The following is a 20,296-nucleotide window of genomic DNA, read 5'->3' as shown; positions in this document are numbered from 1 at the left end:
TAGTAAGTGGCAGATTCAAATGTAGTATGAGAGGCCCAGTCTAGTACTTCTACTCTATACGACAACCTTTGCCCTTCATCATTGAGTCTGTTTTTAAATAATATCTACACCCCTGCCTACACACACATATACAGGGTGTCCCAAAAAATGTATAAACACACTTTGAATAATTATAAAAGGAGTGTTCATTAAAATACACTTAATTTTCTTAATAGCTAATAGCTGTTAAAGTGTGTATACATTTTAATGTATCCCAAAAAAACGTATGCACACATTAACAGCTGATATCTCAATTGATGTTTCTTTTTTTGTTTTTTCAGATTTAACCCATTGGAATTAATAATTATTCAAAGTGTGTATATATTTTTTGGGACATCCTGTATATACAAATAGCTGTAAAAGTATACCATAAACTTGAGTTAATTTTGAATAATTCAAATCATTTCAATGATCTATTTAATGAAAAAATACTTACACAGATAGTGGTTCTCAAACTCAGATACATTAGGGGTCAGGTGGGTAATATCAGGTTATAGGCTGGCCAGCTATAATACAATAGGGACTCATAGGGACTATGGCAAACTGGAGGGAACAGCTCATCTGAAGGAAGCAGTTTCTGCTTAGCTCCAGGCTCTTGTTGAAGTGCCAGGATGTGGGTTTCCTGTTGTCAAGTCTTAGCTTTTTTAAGACAGGAAGAAATCCAAGATTTTATGGAAATTTCTCAATTTTTAAACTATGTGTGTGGCCCAAACAAACCACATCTGTAGACCACATCTGGCCAAAAGACTGCCAGTTTGCAATCTTGACCTAATCGCCCTTAATTCTCCACTTCACTTGACCTGGTAAATAGTCCATTTAAATGGCTTAGATATGTAGTGGATCCCTCTGGTCAGTGACTTCACAATATATTCAAATTTCAGGGACTAACCTTTAGTTTCCCAGGTTCAGAAATTTGATTTTCTCAGAACACAGTTAGATTGGGTGCCGTTACTGATGCTCAAAACTCAAGAACTCAATGCAAAAGTGAGCATGCCAATTAAGTAATGTATAATGAGAAATATGTTTCCAAGAACTAGGATGCCATATTGGTCTCATCAGTTGATTCTTTCCTTGTAACTCAGCCATCTCGGAAGCAAACTCCTAAGCAGGAGTTGCTTTTGTGCATATGGAGTCAGAACCTAGGAGATGAGGGACTTTAAGAAGTGTTCTTGTGCACTGGGTCTTAGAATCTCCCTCTCTTTATGATAGCCTTGCCACTGGCTTAAAATATTAGGACAGTGCCACTTTCTCAGATATGCCAATTACATGCTAAGTGTCTCCTTTTGTACTAGAGGAGTGGTCCTCAAATATATGCCCAGAGATTTTATTGAAACAGAGATTGCAGGACCGTATATCCCAAGGATTCTGATTCAATACTTCTGGGACCTGATTATTTTGCATTTCTAACAAGTTCTCAAGTGACGTTGATGCTAATGGACTGCTAGATAGGGAACCCCCTTTGAGAACCACCTTGCTCCCAATTCATCTTCACCCACCACTATTGTCTGTGTTTCTGCTTTGATATACTAATATAGCAATATCCTCATTCTGGGTTTTTGAACCTGGATGTTTGGACAATTTTTAAGTAGTCCATTATTACATTCATTTAATTAAAAATATTTGATTAATTAATTTATCAAAATCAAGATGCCATTGATTGTAGGACACATATATTTGAGAGTCATTACACATGTGGGAAAATATGTACTTTTTTAGAGTCACTGAAATTTAGTCAGTTAAGCCTCAGTTTTGGGTAATCTTTCCTGGATTATGTTATATAAAAGTCAACTGGGTGCCTACATTTAAAGAAAGGATTGTTATTGTATCTTCTTTAAATAAACACAAGAATTTTAAGACTCCCTTTCCCAGTTCTTAGTGGAGAAGACACTGCTGCCACAGTGATCTATGGCTGACTTTGTAATCTAATTGAAACCTATTTTTATTGTATTTGTCCTCAAACTCAAATATGACCCTGCAGTGCCAGATCCTCACTTATGGAATGAATCTCTTTTTGTCTTATTGGATTGGTAGGGCCATGCACCTTTTTTTTATAGCTGATTATCAGATTCACTATTTCCTTGGCCACTCAAGAAAGGACAGTTAGGATAAGTGTTACTCAGCTGTCCTAATCCTACCTTGTCTGATGGTCATAAATTACTGTTCTTAAGAAAAAAGAACTTGGAAAATAATTACTCTGTTCATCTCAATAACCATCTTTATGAATATGTAAAAGGATGATTGGAGAGGCACAAATTCTAAATCTATGCTCACCACTTCTAGTCTGTTATAGGAAAACCTCCTGGGGGTTCATTTATTTATTATTTTGGGGGAAAATCACTAAGTACAGTCCCTTAGTAATGTAAATATAAGGCCTGTTGGCATCTCTTTCCCTAGAGAAAGTGTGTGACAAGATCTCCACCTTTTCATTAAAAGTTGCCCCTACTTTTGGTAAAATTTGAGGAGAGAGTAGACCAAATTATCTAAGAATTTTGGGAATCTAATAGGAGAAAAGAAATTGAACCTCAATTTCCTCTCTGCAATTACAAATAAAGGAAACCCATTAGAATGGATCAGGGTAGGGCCACATAGACTGCTGACAGGAGAGAATGCTGATACAACAGGCCCTAGAGGGGTTAGCACATCGGGAGGGAAAGGGAAGCCTGTGTTGCCTGCTCAAAGCCTGGGCCTAAGATCGTTGATTAAGGGCTGGCTTTTGTTTCAGTGAGCCAGGGAGATGAAATCAAAGAACTGCAATCTTGAAGTCCAAGGTCTGGTCATCCTAGAATTCCATGGAGACCTAAACCAGCAGAACATAAGATTTCTCAGGACCTGTGGTCAACTGTGATACCACATGGCAATGGTGGAATCCTTTATGCTAATCAGCCACCCTCTCTACCTGAAGTTTAGAAGCAAGATTCTACTTTAGACTAAATAATCCCTGAGATTCTTGGGCACTTTGAATGAGAAGGAGTTTTCAAGAAGGGAAAGACTGGATTTTCTACTGAAAGAGCTGCTCAAGGCTCCAGTGATTCACTGGAAAAACAAAAGAAGTGGGACAATCTATACATCTAAGTATTATACTAGCCTCTGTGGATAAAGTACCAAATTCTACAAGATGATTCACAGGTAGATTCTCAAAATTATTTAAGTCTAGTTAAGGAAAGTGACATTTATTCATTCAGCAAACTATTTAGTAGCATCTGTGTGTCAGAACCTGAGATCCGCAGTGACGTGAAATAAAATAAACACAGTTCTACACTCATGGAGTTTTCTAAATTTAATAGAATAGGTGTGATAATGCAAGTACTTGTAAACATGTGCTCAAATTTGTTGTCCAAGCTTCCCTGTCTTCTAGAACATGCTAGATATGCATAGCATAGTTTTACACATAGTAATTAACATTTCTTAGAGACCTCTCCATAAATGAAAGAAGTCGGGGCATTTCAGAAAGAAGGGACAATATATGTAAAATCATAGACATATAGAAAAAGAGGTGACTGTTTCTGAGTAGCTTATAGTATATAGGGTACAAACAGTTAGAATGGCAAGGAGTAAGACTTGATGTTAATGTAGGTTAGGATCACCTCCTAAAATGTTTTGTTTATATCTATAGACAGTGGTGTACCCCCAACTATGTATAAGTGTGGCTTGCTGTGTTCTGTATTTTTGAGAAATCATTAGGTGAGTTAGTTGGGGCAGGTGACAAAGTAGGGCTAAGAGAAGGGGATCAATGGAAGCAGGGAGGGAGACCAGTTTAAGAGAGTATTCAAATGATCTAAGCATGACTTTGTAAAAGAAAAATTGGCATCTTACCATATGCTGAGTGTTATGGAAAATGAAGAAGGTATAGACCATGAACTCAAAGAGTTTAAGACGTAAAATAAGTAAAACATGAAAGCAGGAACCTAATAATAACAACTTTGAAGAAAGCATACAATATATGAGTTACCATCATGGACTGTGATTGGTTGAGAATATGGCTGGGAGGAGAGTGTGAGGATGTGACGATCATAGTCCAAAAAGAGATAAGAGGATAAGAGCAATGGCTTAAAAAAAAAAAAGCCTCAAACATTCGAACCTCCTTTGTATAATGGTGGACTCTATTTTCAGAATGTCAATTTCAGTAGACACCATAATAATGTGTTTGTTTGTGTACTTAACAAGCCACCACCGTAAAAGACCTAGAGTCCCTCATAAAGTTCAAGTACCAATTTCTCTTCATGTGTGTGGAACATTCTGCTCTCCTACAAACAGCAATATCATCACATTGTACAACACAGCTCTCATTTTCTTGGTAATTTAGTGCCATATAAAACATGTATGTCACTTGTGGTAAGTATGGTGAATCTCACTTTGTAACCAAAGAGGGTAGATGTTACAGCTTGTGAGCAGTATGACCATAAAGCCTGAAGTGTGAGTCACGGGGTCTGACCCAGGTAGTAAGATGTGTTATTATTCATGTTGGTTAGCTGAGTTTCCTGAGCTAACCTCATTGGAGTTTGCTTTGTCAGTAAAAGACTGGATCTTTACTGATAGATCAGAGGTGTGAACTCTGCTCCCAGTTCTCTGGCTAATTGGTTCTGTAGTTTGGGGGAAACCTTTTCATCTTTCTGCTCTAAGTTTCTCTAACTGCTAGGGATGACTAAATGCCCTCAACACATTTGTTTAGTTAGTGACCAATATAATTAAGTTTACTAAATGGATCTGAGTTATACTGGGTGGTACCTATCTAGCCAAAAGACTGCATTTCTCCACCTCCTGTAAAGATCGGTGTAGCTAATGAAATGTACGCAGAGGGAGCTTCTACCTACATGCACTCCCTTTTACCCTGCTACTCAGTGGCCATCTTGCTACCTGAATGGCCTTGAGAATGCAAAGCATATGTAAATGATCGTGGAGAGAAAGATAATAGGAGCCTAGGTCTCCAGTGAAAACAGTGTCATTATTCCACTCATGGCCTATCTCTGGATTTTTCTTAATATGAGACAAAAATAAACCTCTTATTGAAGCCACTACTAGCTGCCTAATTCAATTTCTAACCAATGTATTGGCATCAGATTGTCTTTGTATATCTTCTAAACAGAATTCATGAAATTTCTAAAATTAATTATTGAATTTATGAATAATATGTGAAGAATTTCCAATGTTTATTTAGAAATTGGGAGACTTGAGGGAAGTTTATTAATCAGGGACACCACAGAATCTTAAAAATATTGGAAATTATTGGGTGTTTGGGGATCTAAAAGCACTTTTGATCTTAGTAGCAAAGTTCACATTTTATACTAGGATGGAAACCTCTCTTATGTCAGTACACCTGTGCTTTGATCTCCTTGTCTGTCATTGCAATGTGATTATGAGGATTACTGGGTCGTTCTCTGCCTAAGTTGGGGGACACCACAGAATCTTAAAAATATTGGAAATTATTGGGTGTTTGGGGATCTAAAAGCACTTTTGATCTTAGTAGCAAAGTTCACATTTTATACTAGGATGGAAACCTCTCTTATGTCAGTACACCTGTGCTTTGATCTCCTTGTCTGTCATTGCAATGTGATTATGAGGATTACTGGGTTGTTCTCTGCCTAAGTTGTTTTTTTTTTTTTACTTAATTTTCTGGGAGAGGAAGGGGATCATTAAAGGATAGCATTAAAAGGAGAGACACGAGGGCTTATAATTGACCTTCCTTGAATGTAGTCCCATCTGGAAGATTTTATCGGTAAACATTTATCAGTGTATTTGGCTTTTAAGCAGATTCTTCTCCTCTTGTCTATAAAACAAACAGGCAAAAGCTAAAAAGGAACCATGTGAGTGCTCCTGGGTGGTTTTATGCATGCTCAGTGGAAAGAAAAATTACATTTAAGAAAAATGTTTTCTTCTAAGATAATTTTGATTTTTTTTTTTTTTTGCAGTTTTGCTTCAATGAGTCTCTTTTTCAGATTTGCAGGTTATGGTGTTCTTCAGTGATAATGCTTTGTTGTGATGTGATTTGTTTGCATGTGTGTTTTGAGTGGAGATAATAGGAGTGGAGGTAGTGAAACCTACTGAGCAGGGACTTCAAAAATGTGTTACAGCTCTATCGGTGTGTTAAGCCCAGCACCAGTCTGAAATTTCATAGTGTACTTTTCTAGAGTGCAGGAACTATTTTTAGGAAAGCAAACGTTGCTGAGGTTAAATAAAAGTACTAACAGGACACATTACTAGTAAACATATATCACTCCGGCAGTCTTACAAATGTGTGTTCTTGGCTATCAGAAGATCTGTTTCATTTGCACACATCTAAATGTTTTCCTGTTAGGGTTGGTTTTGCTTGTTGACTTGCATGTGTCAATAATTACTACCCTTGTCATTTGTCAGTTCCATATCTACTTTCAAAAAGAGAAAGTTTCTTTTTGAAATTTATTTTTAAGTTTTACCTTCCATTTACTAAAATATTTCTCTTCACTAATGGGCAACTCCGTTTCTCCTATTAACTTGAGGTTACTCCTCAGTCAAATTAAAGGGCAAAATTTGACATTGTGGAATATAATAGTGAAGAGTATTACACACCCTTAACCAGCTGTTATCCACTTGTTTTCCCACTCGGTAAAATGCACAATTTAGTTCCTCATCCTTACTTTCTCCATCCCCTCCCATTTAGCAGTTTCCTCTATAGGAGCCCCTACCACTAACTCCCACACACATTGCCCATCTCCATCTTGAATAAAAACACTAGATGTTTTTCCTCCCTTGGTTTCTTCCACAGTAACCAGCACAGTGCTTTGTACATGGTGAACAATTGAAAAATATTTCTGAAATGAGCAAAGAATGTTTGAGGGAAATAGAAAGCAATCTATCCTCATCGGAATGCATTGAGCCTACTCAACAGTTTAGTCTGAATTCTGTTTCAGTTTCAGGAAACTCTCCTTATTTTAAGTAATAATCCTATATAATAAAAGGCTAATATGCAAATCGACTGAAAGGCGGTATGACCGCTTGCTATGACGTGCACTGACCACCAGGGGGCAGACGCTCAACACAGGAGCTGCACCCTGGTGGTCAGTGCACTCTCACAGGGGGAGCACCACTCAGCCAGAAGTCAGGCTCACGACGGGCAAGTGCAGCGGAGGTGACGGGAGCCTCTCCCGCCTCCGTGGCAGCACTAAGGAGCAGCAAGCAGGCGGGTGGTAAGGAGTTTGGGGTCCTGGACTGTGAGAGGGTGCAGGCCAGGCTGAGGGGGACCCTGCCACCCCCAGTGCACAAAGTTCGTGCATCAGGACTCTAGTGTTTATTATAATTATTTATACTTATTAATCTATTCATATCAGTTTTAGCCAATTATAAAAATTGGCTTGGAGAATTCGAGAGAAACAAAACCCTGAATGTTATAAACAGTTCAGCATAATTTATATATAGTGAATAAAATATCTTTTTTTTTCCCCAGTAGTTGAAGTAATGCTAGGAGAACTCGAGAATAGACTTGACGTGGTATCAGAAGGAAGCAGTTACCCAAGTTTACTGACTGCTAATCGGGTAGCTAGAAATAATGAGAGGGTACAATAGAAATGTTCAAAGAAAGTTTTCTTGGCACACATTACTATTTAATTATCTTATTTCTGAAAGAACTATAGCTCCACTGTTACCTAAGTTTATCCTTTAGCCATTTAATATAGTAATATCCCCAGTATAAGAGAGGGGAGCCAATTACTGTGATAACCTGGATCCTTTGTAAAAGAATACTGAAATACCAAGAAGTGCTTTTCCTCCCCCCGCCTCCCCGCCCTTCCTTGATTTATTTATTTATTTTTTTGTTCCATTCCATTTAGGTAAGAATAAAAAAAATACCATATTATGAGATTGTTAATGAAATGTTTCTATTGTAGTTCAATAAGCATACATTTTTTAAAATAAATACTTCTCCACTTTGTCATACACAATAGTTGAATGCTGGGTCATTAGTTAATAGCAAAAGGTCACTCTTAGTTATGTTTTTAATGACTTGCAAAATTGGATGTACATATATAAGCAAGTCCAAGCAAAACTGACTTCAGAATGAGTATTTGGCTTTCATTTCTTGCTGCATACTGCCCACTGAACTGTCTCTTCAGAGGTGTAGCTGTAAGAAAAAAATAGTACATGTTTTCAGATGTACAAAATCTGGCAGACTTCACTACTGTACTCAGCCTCTTGATACCATGACTTAATGATGTGAGCAAAACAGAAATCATTGTCTCAGGAGCTTCAAACTCTCAGAGTAGTTGTAAGAGTACCACTCATTTATTCCTGTGTCTCTACATTTAGTTTCAAAGTTGAGGATAGAATCTAGCTGTTAAGATTTCCTCTTCAGGAACCTTTCCTATATACTACTCAGGCTCCAACAGTACATCATTTGAACCCTCTGTTATCTCGGGCATGGATTAATTGCAATTGAATTCTAGGTTACAAATGTATTTGCTCAACATTTTGCAGGCAGCATTCCATTGTTTTATAACATTGATGACATTCTGATATCTGCTCAAAACCTATGTTTCTTTGTAAAAATTTGTGAACTCTTCATCACCGATGTTTCTACATTTCATGATCAATTGTTTTGGTCTGGGTCTTGGGAACACTCCAGATATCTGGGTCCTTTAATTCTGGTATTTTTTTCTTTTATTAAGCATTCAGTAATATTACTTCCTCCATTTTTCTCTCCTGCTCTTCCTGAGGTTCCTGTTAGTCGAAAGTTGGACCTCCTAGATCAGATCCTTTCATTTCCTCACTCCCCACTCCCCCCATTTTTGTCTTTTTTGTTGTTTTATTCTACCTTCTAGATTTCTTCAAATTTATTTTCCAACCTTTCTATTAGAATTTTCACTTGGGCCATATATATTTTCTAATTTCAATACTCTCTTGTTCTCTGGTTATTTTTTTAATAATAACCAGTCTCATGTTCGGAATATGTTATCTTTCTAGGGGTACAAATGATAGTTCCTTGGAGGTTTTCCTTTGTCTTTCTGTTTCCTGTGGATTTCTTTACTCAGCTTATATGGTCTGCTTATTCTAGTCTCTCTTCTTTATTCTGGAGAATTTCCTCAAGAGATTGTCCATTCTTATTTAAAAGTGAGACACACACATAGTCAATGACAATACCAATGATGACAACAATAAATACACTATCAAGCCCTAGCCAATTTGGCTCAGTGGATAGAGCGTTGGCCCATGGACTGAAGGGTGTGGGTTCGATTCTGGTCAAGGGCACATACCTTGGCTACAGGCTTGATCCCTGGTCCTGGTCAGGGCACATGCAGGAGACAACCAATTGATGTGTCTCTCTCACATCGATGTTTCTCTGTCTATGTCTCTCTCCCTCCCTTTCTCTCGCTCTCTCTCTCTCTCTCTCTCTCTCTAAATATCACTGGGAAAAAAATATCCTCAGGTGGGGATTACCAAAACATAAAGATAAATAAATATACCATGAAAGTTCTGTGAACATGGGTAGACTTGTTAACTAACTGTAGGGTTTCACTATAGCATTATTGGTGGTTCAGTTGATTTATTCTCTGGCAAGTTCTCCAATGCCATTATGAGAAGATTCTCCAGTTCCTGCCTGGGAGATATCCACTGAGGGGCATATATCTGCTAGTATTTGGGGAGCATGGCCTATAACAAGGTTGGGGGTATTACTAGAAACTCTTCAGTTAAGCATCTATTTTCAGCCTTGGGCCTCACTTTGTTTGCCACAGTGCCTGATGTCCTTAGTTTGAAGGGTCTCTAGTTTATTTTCTTTAGAAAAGAAAGATTCAGTCTCCAGCATAAGAGGGAAATTGTTCATTGGGATCCAAAGTCTCCATATAATCTTTTAATCTTTTTTTTTTTACAAAGTTTCCATATAATCTTAATGTACTTCCAGCCTCTCACTAAAATCCTTCCTTCCTTAGTTATGCTGCCTCTTCAGCAGAAAGTCATTCTGGGTTTGGCAGAACACATTAGTTCACTTTCTCTTGGAATTTGCTCTCTGTAATCATTTTCTCCATTGTGCTAAGGCAGTTTATAACCCTCCATCTACTCTCTGATTTCTAAAAATCAATTGAAATTTCTCCTTCCCCATTATCTATGCCTTTGTGGACTTGTGTGTTTTTATTCCTTTAATTTCATGTTGGAGAGGTTTCAGAAAGAGAAAGAGAAATAAGCATGTATGGTTTCATAGTTGAAGAGGAAGGTGGCCTGGAAGAGCACTTGGAGTAGAAAAAAAAGATGGGACAAAACAAGTTGGGTAAAAGATCAGCAAGTTTCTAGAAGGTGCTAATGATGGTAAGAGCTAATATTTAGAGAGTAGTCATTATGTGCTTGGAGCTTTGCAAAGTTCTTTACATGGGATATTTATTTTTGTCCTTGTAAGAGCACCTGGAAGTAGGTACTGAGGAAAAGAGAGGTAATATGACTTGTCTAAGTTAGTGATTGGTAGAGTTGGAACTTAAATCCAGACCTAACTTCAGAGACCATCCTCTCAGCCACCAAACTATCTGCCTCCTATAAATTTCTTAAAGAGGGACTTTAGTGTCTGCCATGATGAAGTAGCCACTTGAGCTAAAGCTGACCTTAAAGAGGGATTTTAAATGAAAGTATATATTTAAAAATCATTTTATGTGTCTGTGATTTAGGAGGCTTTAACCAAAACAATTAATTGGCCTATTTAATAATGTCATAAGGAATTTAAAATTCTTTCAGGTTTGAAGAGTATTAAGAGAATCTACTTCAGATGACTAGATGCCTAGACTTAGGTACTCATCCTATATAATAAAAGCATAGTATGCAAATTGTCCCCTCGACTGGGAGTTGTCTGGCAGTTCGACCAGAGGGTGTGGCAGGGCCAGGGAAAGGGAGGGTGTATACCCGGCCTGCAGCTGCTAGGGACCCTACCAGTGCATGAATTTTGTGTACTGGGCCTCTAGTCATTATATAATTCTATAGAATTCTCTTCTACCATTTCATAATATAAATGTACTCTTTGTAACTATGGTTTAAATTATATCCAGAAAGATGGATGTTGTGCCTATACAACACCAAACATCTGGAAGAAAAGAATTCCCAGCCAAAGCTTATTAAAAAGAGATTCATAAGCAAAGTATGCTTTTGAATTATGAAAACAGATTCATGTCCAACATCTTGAAAGACTCTCACATGTATGTTTATGTTTCAAACATGGCTTAGCGATCATTAAAAGTAAAATTCAATTACGTGTGCTCTGTTGTCTTTGCCATCAATTTCAATTAAACCAGACATGCTTGGCAGTTTCAGAGAGTAAAGTCTTCAGTTCTTTCCCTTGCTAACATTTTGCTGTTGGGACTTTGTGATTTTTCTCAATAAGGGCATATTATTAAGAAGACTCTTTATGTTAAACCTCTAAATTATTCACCAGGTGATCTTCATCAGAACTTATATAGATAAAATAGAAGTAAAAGATTCAACATAATTTTTTTAGACTATAAAATTTTTGTGAACTTCCAAGAAGCCACAAGTGCTCAGGTTTTTGATGTATGTTTTTAAATATACTTTATTTTTAGAGCACTTTTAGGTCGACAGTAGAATTGAGCAAAAGGTAGAGATTTCCCAAATGCCCCCTCCCCACATACATGTATATTCTCCCCATTATCAACATACCCTACCAAAGTGATATATTTGTTACAATTGATGAACCTACATTGACACATCATTTTCACTCAAATTCAAAGTCCATAGTTTACATTAGGGCTCACTCTCAGATTTAGAGAAATGTGTAATGACATGTATCCTCCATTAGGGTAATATATACAGTATTTTCAGGGCCCTAAAATAATTCTGTGCTGCACCTATTATCCTTTCCTTTCCTCCCCTCAACCCTTGGCAACCACTGATCTTTTTACTGTCTCCAAGGTTCTACCTTATCCAGAATGTCATATAATTGGAATCAAAGAGTATGTAGCCTTTTTTAATTGGCTTCATTTATTTAGTAATGTGCATTTAAGGTTCCTTCATGTCCTTTCAGGGCTTAATAGCTCATTTCTTTTTAGCACAGAATAATATTCCATTGCCTTGATGTACCACAGTTTATCTGTTAACCTACTGAAGGACAATCTAGTGCTTCAAAGTTTTGGCAATTCTAAATAAAGCTGCTGTAAACATCCTTCTGCAGGTTTTTGTGTGGAACATGAGTTTTCAACTCTTTGAAGTAAATACCAAGTCATGCCACTGCTAGATCGTGTGGGAAGAGTATGTTTAGTTTGTAAGAAACTGCCACACTGGCTTTCAAAGTGGCCGCACCATTTTGTTTTGCATTGACTGAGAGTTCTTGTTGTTTCTCCGCCTCACGACTATTATAGAGTCCTGTTATGTAAAGGAACCTCAATTCATTCCTCCAATCTTCTCCTATGACGAAGTGGGGCAGTTTCCATTTGGAAATATTATGAATAAAGATATGATGTCATGATGCGTCTTGGTTCATATAAGCATGCATTTCTGTGGGGGGATATAACAAAGAAAGGAATCCTGGAACTTTTCTAGGTAAGGGGAAAGTATTTGGTAACATGTATGAAAAGTGCATGAGAATTTCTGAGTCTACATCCTAGCCAAAAAAATATGGTACTGTCAGACTTTCCTTTTTTTTTTCTAAATATGGAGGCTCTATAATGGGATCATTGTATTTTCCTGATTACTAATGAGGATGAGCACTCTTTCATGTGTTTAGATTTTTGAATGTTTTGTTATTGTACTTCTTCATGAAAAGTATTTTATAAAAGGCCTTTTTGAGCACCTTTAAGGGAACCAAAGGCCACATACGTTAAAATATTTGCTACAACATGTCAATGAGAAACTGATAATACTCCGTAACACTCACTGAAGGACTGACCTTTCTGAGAATCTGTAAAATGTAGAATGCAAATATTAATTTAGATTCAGTGTCACAGTTGTTGTTATTTCCTATCCTGTAACTTTTTGCATTCCTGCCAATCATTTTTATAATTTGAGACTGCCTTTGATATCTTTCTCCTCATTGTTACTCTCATGTATAAAAGAGGTGATGGTAGTGTTTCCCATGCAGTATGTCTGTTATGGTTTAGCCTTTAAAGAGCTCAACGAACTTAATAGACATGGACTTACCAATCTGCAGAGCATCTTTTTGAAATGGAGAGGAAGCAAGTGCATCAACAGGTTCCTTATCACTGGAGGAGACAGACCATCCCAGAGGGAGATAGCTACTTCTGTTTTGGCACAGAGTATAATTTTTATTAAAAATTTTTAATGTTGACACTATTGCAGATGTGCCCCATTTTCCCCACCTTTGCCCACCTTCACCCACCCTCGCCTCCCCCTTCCTTTGCCTGATGGCCACTTCTTTACTGACCTGGAACCAAGCTAGGCACAGAACTCAGATTTTCTAACTCTTAGGCTAATGCCAGATGCACTAGAGATGCTGTCAACTGTTCTAGGCATAAAACATGAGCTGTGTTCATTGTGTAATTACTAATAACTACTCACTAAAATATGAAAAAGAAAGATATGTCATGAAATGGTTTACGCTCTTTAAAATGGTTCTGATAATTTTTAACAATTTGATTGTATTCTTACAGTTTTACTCCTTCCTGAAACCTTTTTAACTCTGCTTATTCTGTAATTCTTAATGCTCTTAAACTGATCAGAAAATAATTATATTACTGTCAAATGTCCAGGCTTCATGCTCTCTTGCTTCCCACTCTCCCCCTGAGGTTTAGCAATAATGCATGCAGCTTAACATGATTAGTAGGAGTCTGAACATTCAGTGCCCATGCCTCACCTTGTCTCTACCTTCACATGGACCTTCTGAAAGACTCTCCTTTTCAGACTCTTAAAAATAATAATGTATTGTAAAGAAAAAGTCTTGAATTCATAACACTTTTTAGTTTATAAAAGACTCCTCCTCCTCACAGGTTGTTAAGGATGCAAGAACAATGAAACTCAAGATAAAATGACACCCTTAAATTCACTCCATTATTATATGGCAAATTTAACAACCTGGTTTTGTAACAATCATTCCAGTGCTCCTTCTGTGGGAAGCATAATATAATTGTAAAAAGTACAAACTGTGTTTGAATTTCAGCTTCACATGAAACAGCTGAGTTAGCTTGGACAAGTTATAGAAGCTCTCTGGGCCTCAGTTTCCCCAACCATAAAATGAATATAATAAAAGTGATTGTGAGGATTCAGTGAATTAATACATATAAAAGGGCTCAAAACTGAGCTTATCCAATATAAATGCTTAATAAATCTTAGCTCTGTTATTTTTCTTTTTAGTATCAGAAAGCGATAACATGTTTATCCAGAAATAATGAGATAGAATTGCCAGAACCAAAAGTGATTTTGTAATTATACCTTTCAGCCTAGATCAATTGCTTTAATTTCTTCATTTTTAAATATAGAAATAAATAATCCCTAAAAATAATCTCTAAATATTGTAAAACTAACATATTATGCTGATTAAAACAATGAAAATTAGTCTATTTATCTTGATGGAATAAGTATTGCCCTGAGAATTAAGCTGAAAACCTGAAATCAAACATCACGTCCTGTTTCTTTTCTGAACTCATAATTCTGCCCCGCCCCCCCCAGTCCACTTAGCACATTTATGACAGAAAAGCTATAAATTGCTTAAAGTCTAGCACATGGGGTTCCCACACAGCAAGATCCTCTGAGAGAAGTATGCATTAATAGTCACCTCTAAAGGCAAAATTAGGCTATCCAACAAATATATATTGAGCCTCTACAATGGTCTAAGAACTGTGAGGAGCAGAGAAGATATTATGGTGAATCCCTGCTATTCTTTTGAAGAAAAGACCTACATAACTAAACTATTAGAGAGAGAGAAGAGAATGACACAAAAATGAAGTGCTCTGTAGGGGTCAGTACAATGTCTTATGCATCTTTGTGTTCACTCAAACTGACATTTCCTTGGTTACCAGTGAATGAATGAATTAATGAATTAATTAATTTCAAAGAAGAAGGAAAGGTAAATGTACATGGAAGTCATTGATCTCTTTAACAAACATGTATTAAATGCCAAAGAATTATACTAGGCTTGAAAACTAGAAAAAGGGTTAAGACAAACCTAAATTTCAATGACTGAACAGCTAAGGGCATTAAACAGAAAGATAAATAGTCAATTACATCACAGCATGCTGTTGGTGCACACATACCATTCCAAAAGTAGAAAAGAGAAAAAAAAATCAGATATTCTCCCAGTGATGAAAATCCCAGAGCTGGGGCTTTGAGGATGAGAAGTTAGCTAGAACAGGAAAGGTATATATGGTTAAAGGTCAATGTTGAAGCAAATATTGCAGTGTGGAAGGCACAAGAGGGCCCCAAACAGGTTGCAGTATGTGGCACAGTGGTGATCAGTAAAGAATGAGAAAGATGATTAAAGAGAAGCAACCTATCCTAAACTGCTAAGAAGACTTGAATGTCATGCTAGGAAATGGATTGGATTTTTTTAAGCTTGGGAGTGATTTTATTCAATGGGAGAAATATCAGCCTTAAGTCTTGATCATGTTGTTTAATTTTGACACAATTTAAAGTTGCATATTTAAAGCAGTCTTTATAAGTTTTTTGTGTTTTTATTTAAAAAATAATTGAATATAAACATTTTCTGGATCATGTGCCTGAATTTTTGCCTTTGTGTTTATTAATACATGAATTATTGCATTAACCACACATAATTACCTAAAGAAAAGTATGTAACTTTTGCTGCAAAGTTTCTCATATGAACACTGTATGCCTCTGAGGGTTGTGAAAGTGTTTTTGGAAATCTGTGACTTCTCAAACTTGAGAAATGTTGATGTGGAGATAGAATTGAAGTGAGTGGGAGAAAGATGGGCACCAGGAAAACCAGTTCAGAGCCTACTGCAATAATTACATGAGAACCAAAGAGAGCATGAACTAAAGAAATTTGGAAGAGAGGGGAAAATTCAATGGCTATTTATGGAGAAAAACAAATGAAACTTGGAGATTGGGCTTGAGAGAGGCAGGACTCAATGATCATGCTTGGAATTCTGGCTTCAGTGAGGAGGTGAGTGATGGTGGCATCTCAGTAAGAGAGCAAAACTAGTAGGCAGAGTAAGTATCGGTGTTAGAAATGTGGAGTTTGAGGTGTCTGCGCACATTCAGGTGGATATCTGAATGAGGAAGAGCAATCTAAGCTGGAGTTTTCAGAACATAGGAGGTAGACATTTCAATTTTGGAGGTAAATTTACTCACAGGGACAATGAGTGAGGTGAGGGGGAAAAAGCATAGAAAAAGAAGAATCCAACAAAGGAATTGAAAAATTTTCTGCCAACTGAAGAGTAGGCAGAAAATCAGGAGAGTGGTGATCTCCAATCTGAGGAAGGAGAGAATTCCAAAAAGGACTCGGGATTTCGGGAAGAACTTTGTGGAGAAGGTATTAGTTGAAATGGGTGTGGAAAGACAAAGGGAGCTGTGAGGGCACAAAAGAAGAAGTATGGATTCTAGGTTTCGGAAACATTTTAAGAAGTCTCACAGAGATACAAAATGAATACCAAAGGATTGGGTGGAGTAGGCAATACTGCATAGGGCTGAAAGGTGGGCTCTGAAACCAAACTCCTTAGCTTCAGATCCCGGCTCCTCACTATTAGCTATGTGATCCTCAACAAGTTATGTAACCTAAGCCTGTTTTCTCAGGTGCAAAATGGGAACAATAATAGCACATTTCTCATTGTCTATTTTTTACTCTCTTGTGTACAACCCTTGCAGGATGGTTTTATATATACAACACTAGAGGCCCAGTGCACAAAACTTGTGCACTTGGAGCGGTGGGGGGGGGGGTTTCCCTCAGCCCGGCATGTGCCCTCTCGCAGTCCAGGAGCCCTCGGGGGATGTCCTACTAACACGGAGGAGGGAGAGGCTCCCACCACCGCCACTGCACTCACCAGCCATGAGTCTGGCTTCTGGCTGAGTGGCACTCCCCCTGTGGGAGCCCACTGACCACCAGGGGGCAGCTCCTGCATTGAGTGTCTTCCCCCTGGTGGTCAGTGTGCATCATAGCGACTGGTCGTTCCACTGTTCGGTCAATTTGCATATTAGCCTTTTATTATATAGGATTGTTTTTGGCCACCTCTGAATATTTTATTCTTTGTCCTTCTACCATCCCAATCCCCATTTATAGTTTCACTTTTATGGATATTTTATTTTAATAAACTGAAGTTTTAAATCATTTATATAGTCTATATACTAGTATAAGTATATTGAAAATACAAAATATACTTTATAAATCCTTAGCAAGTTTTTCTACCCCTATATTTTATTTTAGTCCTTAATAGACTTATATTACATGTTTAAATCTGTAATAAATATGGAATTTATTTTAATAGTAATTATGGGCTCTGATATTCTTTATCTAGATTTCCTACATTTTCAGAACAATATTTACTGAATAATCCATAGTTTCCTTATTGGCTTGAGATGTCACTTCTACATTTTACTAAATTTAAGTATGGTTGGTTCTGTTTTTAATCTTTATAGCCTGTTGCTATACAAAAGTACCATGTTATAACTATTATAGATTTAAAAAATGCATTTTAGTATTTGAAAAAACATGTGCCCTCATAATTAATCTTATTTTTCAAATTTTTATCAGTTATTCTTACTTTGTTTTGCTAATTTGTAAATATTAATTTAAAATTATAAAAATTAATTTTATAATCTATTTTTGAAGTCCTCACAAAAAATTCCATTAGTATTTTGATTAAAATTGCATTAAGTTTCTAATTAAGTAGTTTACAAGTACTACACAACTACTTTATGAAACCCCTATAAACCATCTACAAAATTCTTAGTTCTTAAATTAAGTACTTGCAATCAAAAAAAGATTAGCACAAACAAAAACAAAAAAACTAATGGATGGGCAAAACAAGTGTATTTTTCTGAAGAATCTTTACTTTCAGAAGAAACAGAGATGATAAAAAGTATAGAAAAAACTCTTACAATATTAAATTTTCAGAGAGAGTAAAGCCAAGAGTACATTAATTATTATTAGGTTTCTGTGAAATAGGAGCAGGATACTGGAAAAAAAAATTGGAAGATTGAAGAAAAGACTGAACACTAGTGAATACTGAATTTGTCAAGAAAATCTCCTGAAATGTAGAGCACAAAGACAAGGATATAAAATACGATGAAAAAGTAAAGAGACATGAAGAGAGTGATGTCAGTAGGGGAGTGAGAAGGGACAGGAAAAAATAATTTAACAATAAATTATTTCACCTGAAGAATGATTCAAGTTCTTGATTGAAAAGGTTCACCCACTGCCCAACAGGGGTAAAAAATACATACTGTTTACATGCTGATGAAATTTCAGAATTCCAAAGATAAAAAAATTGATCCTAAGAGCTTCTAGAAAACAAAAAGGGATCTTTCAAAGGTCACGTGGGACACACCAGGCAATGTTTCAAAGTTCTAAGGAAGATTACTTAGAACCCAATATTGATAGTCAAACTGTCAACAAACTAAAGATTTATTTAAACATATAAAGGCTCAAGTTCACAGAGTTCACCCCCTACAGATGCTTCATAATGAAAATAAAATTATTTGAAGATATCAAGGAAAAAAATATACAGAAGACGCAGCAAGTACTAAGATATGCAAGTACTGGAACTAACCCAGGTGTTTTATGAAAATGAGTTCCAGGATGATAACAGACCTAGAAGACAGGCAGCCTAAATTAGAGTCTTCACAGGGTTCTAAGAAAGTAGATATCATAATTAGACTTGCATAATTAAAAATCTTTCAATAATGTAGGGAAAAATAATTGAAAAAATGTTTTACATTAATTTATCTTTAAAATATTGTTTTCCCATCCAGGAATTTAAATATATTTATATTTTTTCTAGTTTTTAAAAAATATCCTTCAGTGAAGTTACACAGTATTATTTGTACAAGACTTTTACATATTCATATTTTTACATTTATTTCTAGGTATTTTATGTTTTATGATTATTGTAAATGGAATACTTTCTCCATTTTCTCACTGGTTATTGCTGGTATATAAAATGTCTATAGGGTATATGTATTTTATAATGCTCTATCTTTCTTATACATTTTGTTGATTCTACTGAATTTTTAGTTATAGAATTTTTATCTGAAAATATAATTTTGCTCCCTTCTTTTATTTATACTTCATATTTGGTTTTCTTATTCAGTTGCTTAGGTTAGAATTTCCTGAGCTGCATTAACTATGGAGACAGTGGGCAGCTTTTTTGTTTTGTTTCTTATTTTCTTTGTTGTTAATTATAGATGTTGAATGAAAGCAATTCACTGGCATGATAAGGACCCATACTTCTATTCTTATTGTACTAGGCGTCCTATTTTACTATCAACTCTTTAATAAGTGTGATGGGTTACAGTACAGATATTGTTGAGTGATTGGGGAAAAAATTGTGGAATCAATTGTATACTATAGGATGCCATTATAGAATAAATATGATTTTGAGGAAAATATATAGAAAACTGTTTAATAATTCAACCATCCAGTGATAACTGTATAACTGTATGGACAAAGGTAAAAGAAATACATATAGGAGGTTTGAATTTAAGAGGTGGCAAATCTACTTTCCTTATCTGATTTCTTCTTGCCCATAAGATTCAGAATATTTGATAGCAATACAATTTAAAGTCCATTTTGATATTGAGTAAAATTTATACAAAACTGCTCAAAACAGACCAGTTTTTCTGCTGCTCATCATGTATGCTTATAAAAAGCAAAACTGAACAGCAGGAAGCTCTTACTCCTAGAGATAAGACAGCATTCAACTTTCTTTTCTGAAATGGAGAACATTAGTAATCTATATATATTCTCTCATTTCTCTTAACAGTTTTGTACTTTCTATAAAACATTGCTGAAATTATTTTTAAAATTTTTCAAATAAATAAATGAGTTTTCATCCTATGGATGACCTGGCCTCATTTCAAAGCATAAATTCTTGGATATAGTCAAACTTTATGCTTTTTCCTCATTGTTCTATAGACCATAAATTTCTAATAAAAACAATAATTTATATTAATGTTTACGTAAAGTCAGTCTGTTCCTCTTTTATTAGAAAGGTAGAACACACGAACTTCTTGGGATGTTGATGAAGAATTTTGTTGTTCTTCTCCTCACAATGGTCAATAGTATCAAACCATGATTTTATTTTTAAGATTTTACCTAAAGAATTATATTTGAAATAAGATTGTGAGTTTATGTACTACCTCCTTCATATTAATAGTGAAGATCTTGAATTACAGT

At 36.0% G+C, this 20,296-nt stretch overlaps 1 protein-coding gene across 2 annotated transcripts in view; it reads left to right on the top strand.

Annotated features, from left to right (window-relative positions):
- The window catches only part of PDE4D (phosphodiesterase 4D, cAMP-specific), a 1,047,082-nt gene that overhangs the window by 943,323 nt on the left and 83,463 nt on the right, over positions 1–20,296 (top strand). The window lies entirely within an intron of this gene.

This window comes from Myotis brandtii, unplaced genomic scaffold (genome assembly GCF_000412655.1).
Source record: "Myotis brandtii unplaced genomic scaffold, ASM41265v1 scaffold115, whole genome shotgun sequence".
Classification (NCBI taxonomy): Eukaryota; Metazoa; Chordata; class Mammalia; order Chiroptera; family Vespertilionidae; genus Myotis; species Myotis brandtii.
The sequence above is the reverse complement of the archived record's forward strand: the minus strand, read 5'-3'. Positions and strand labels throughout refer to the sequence as shown.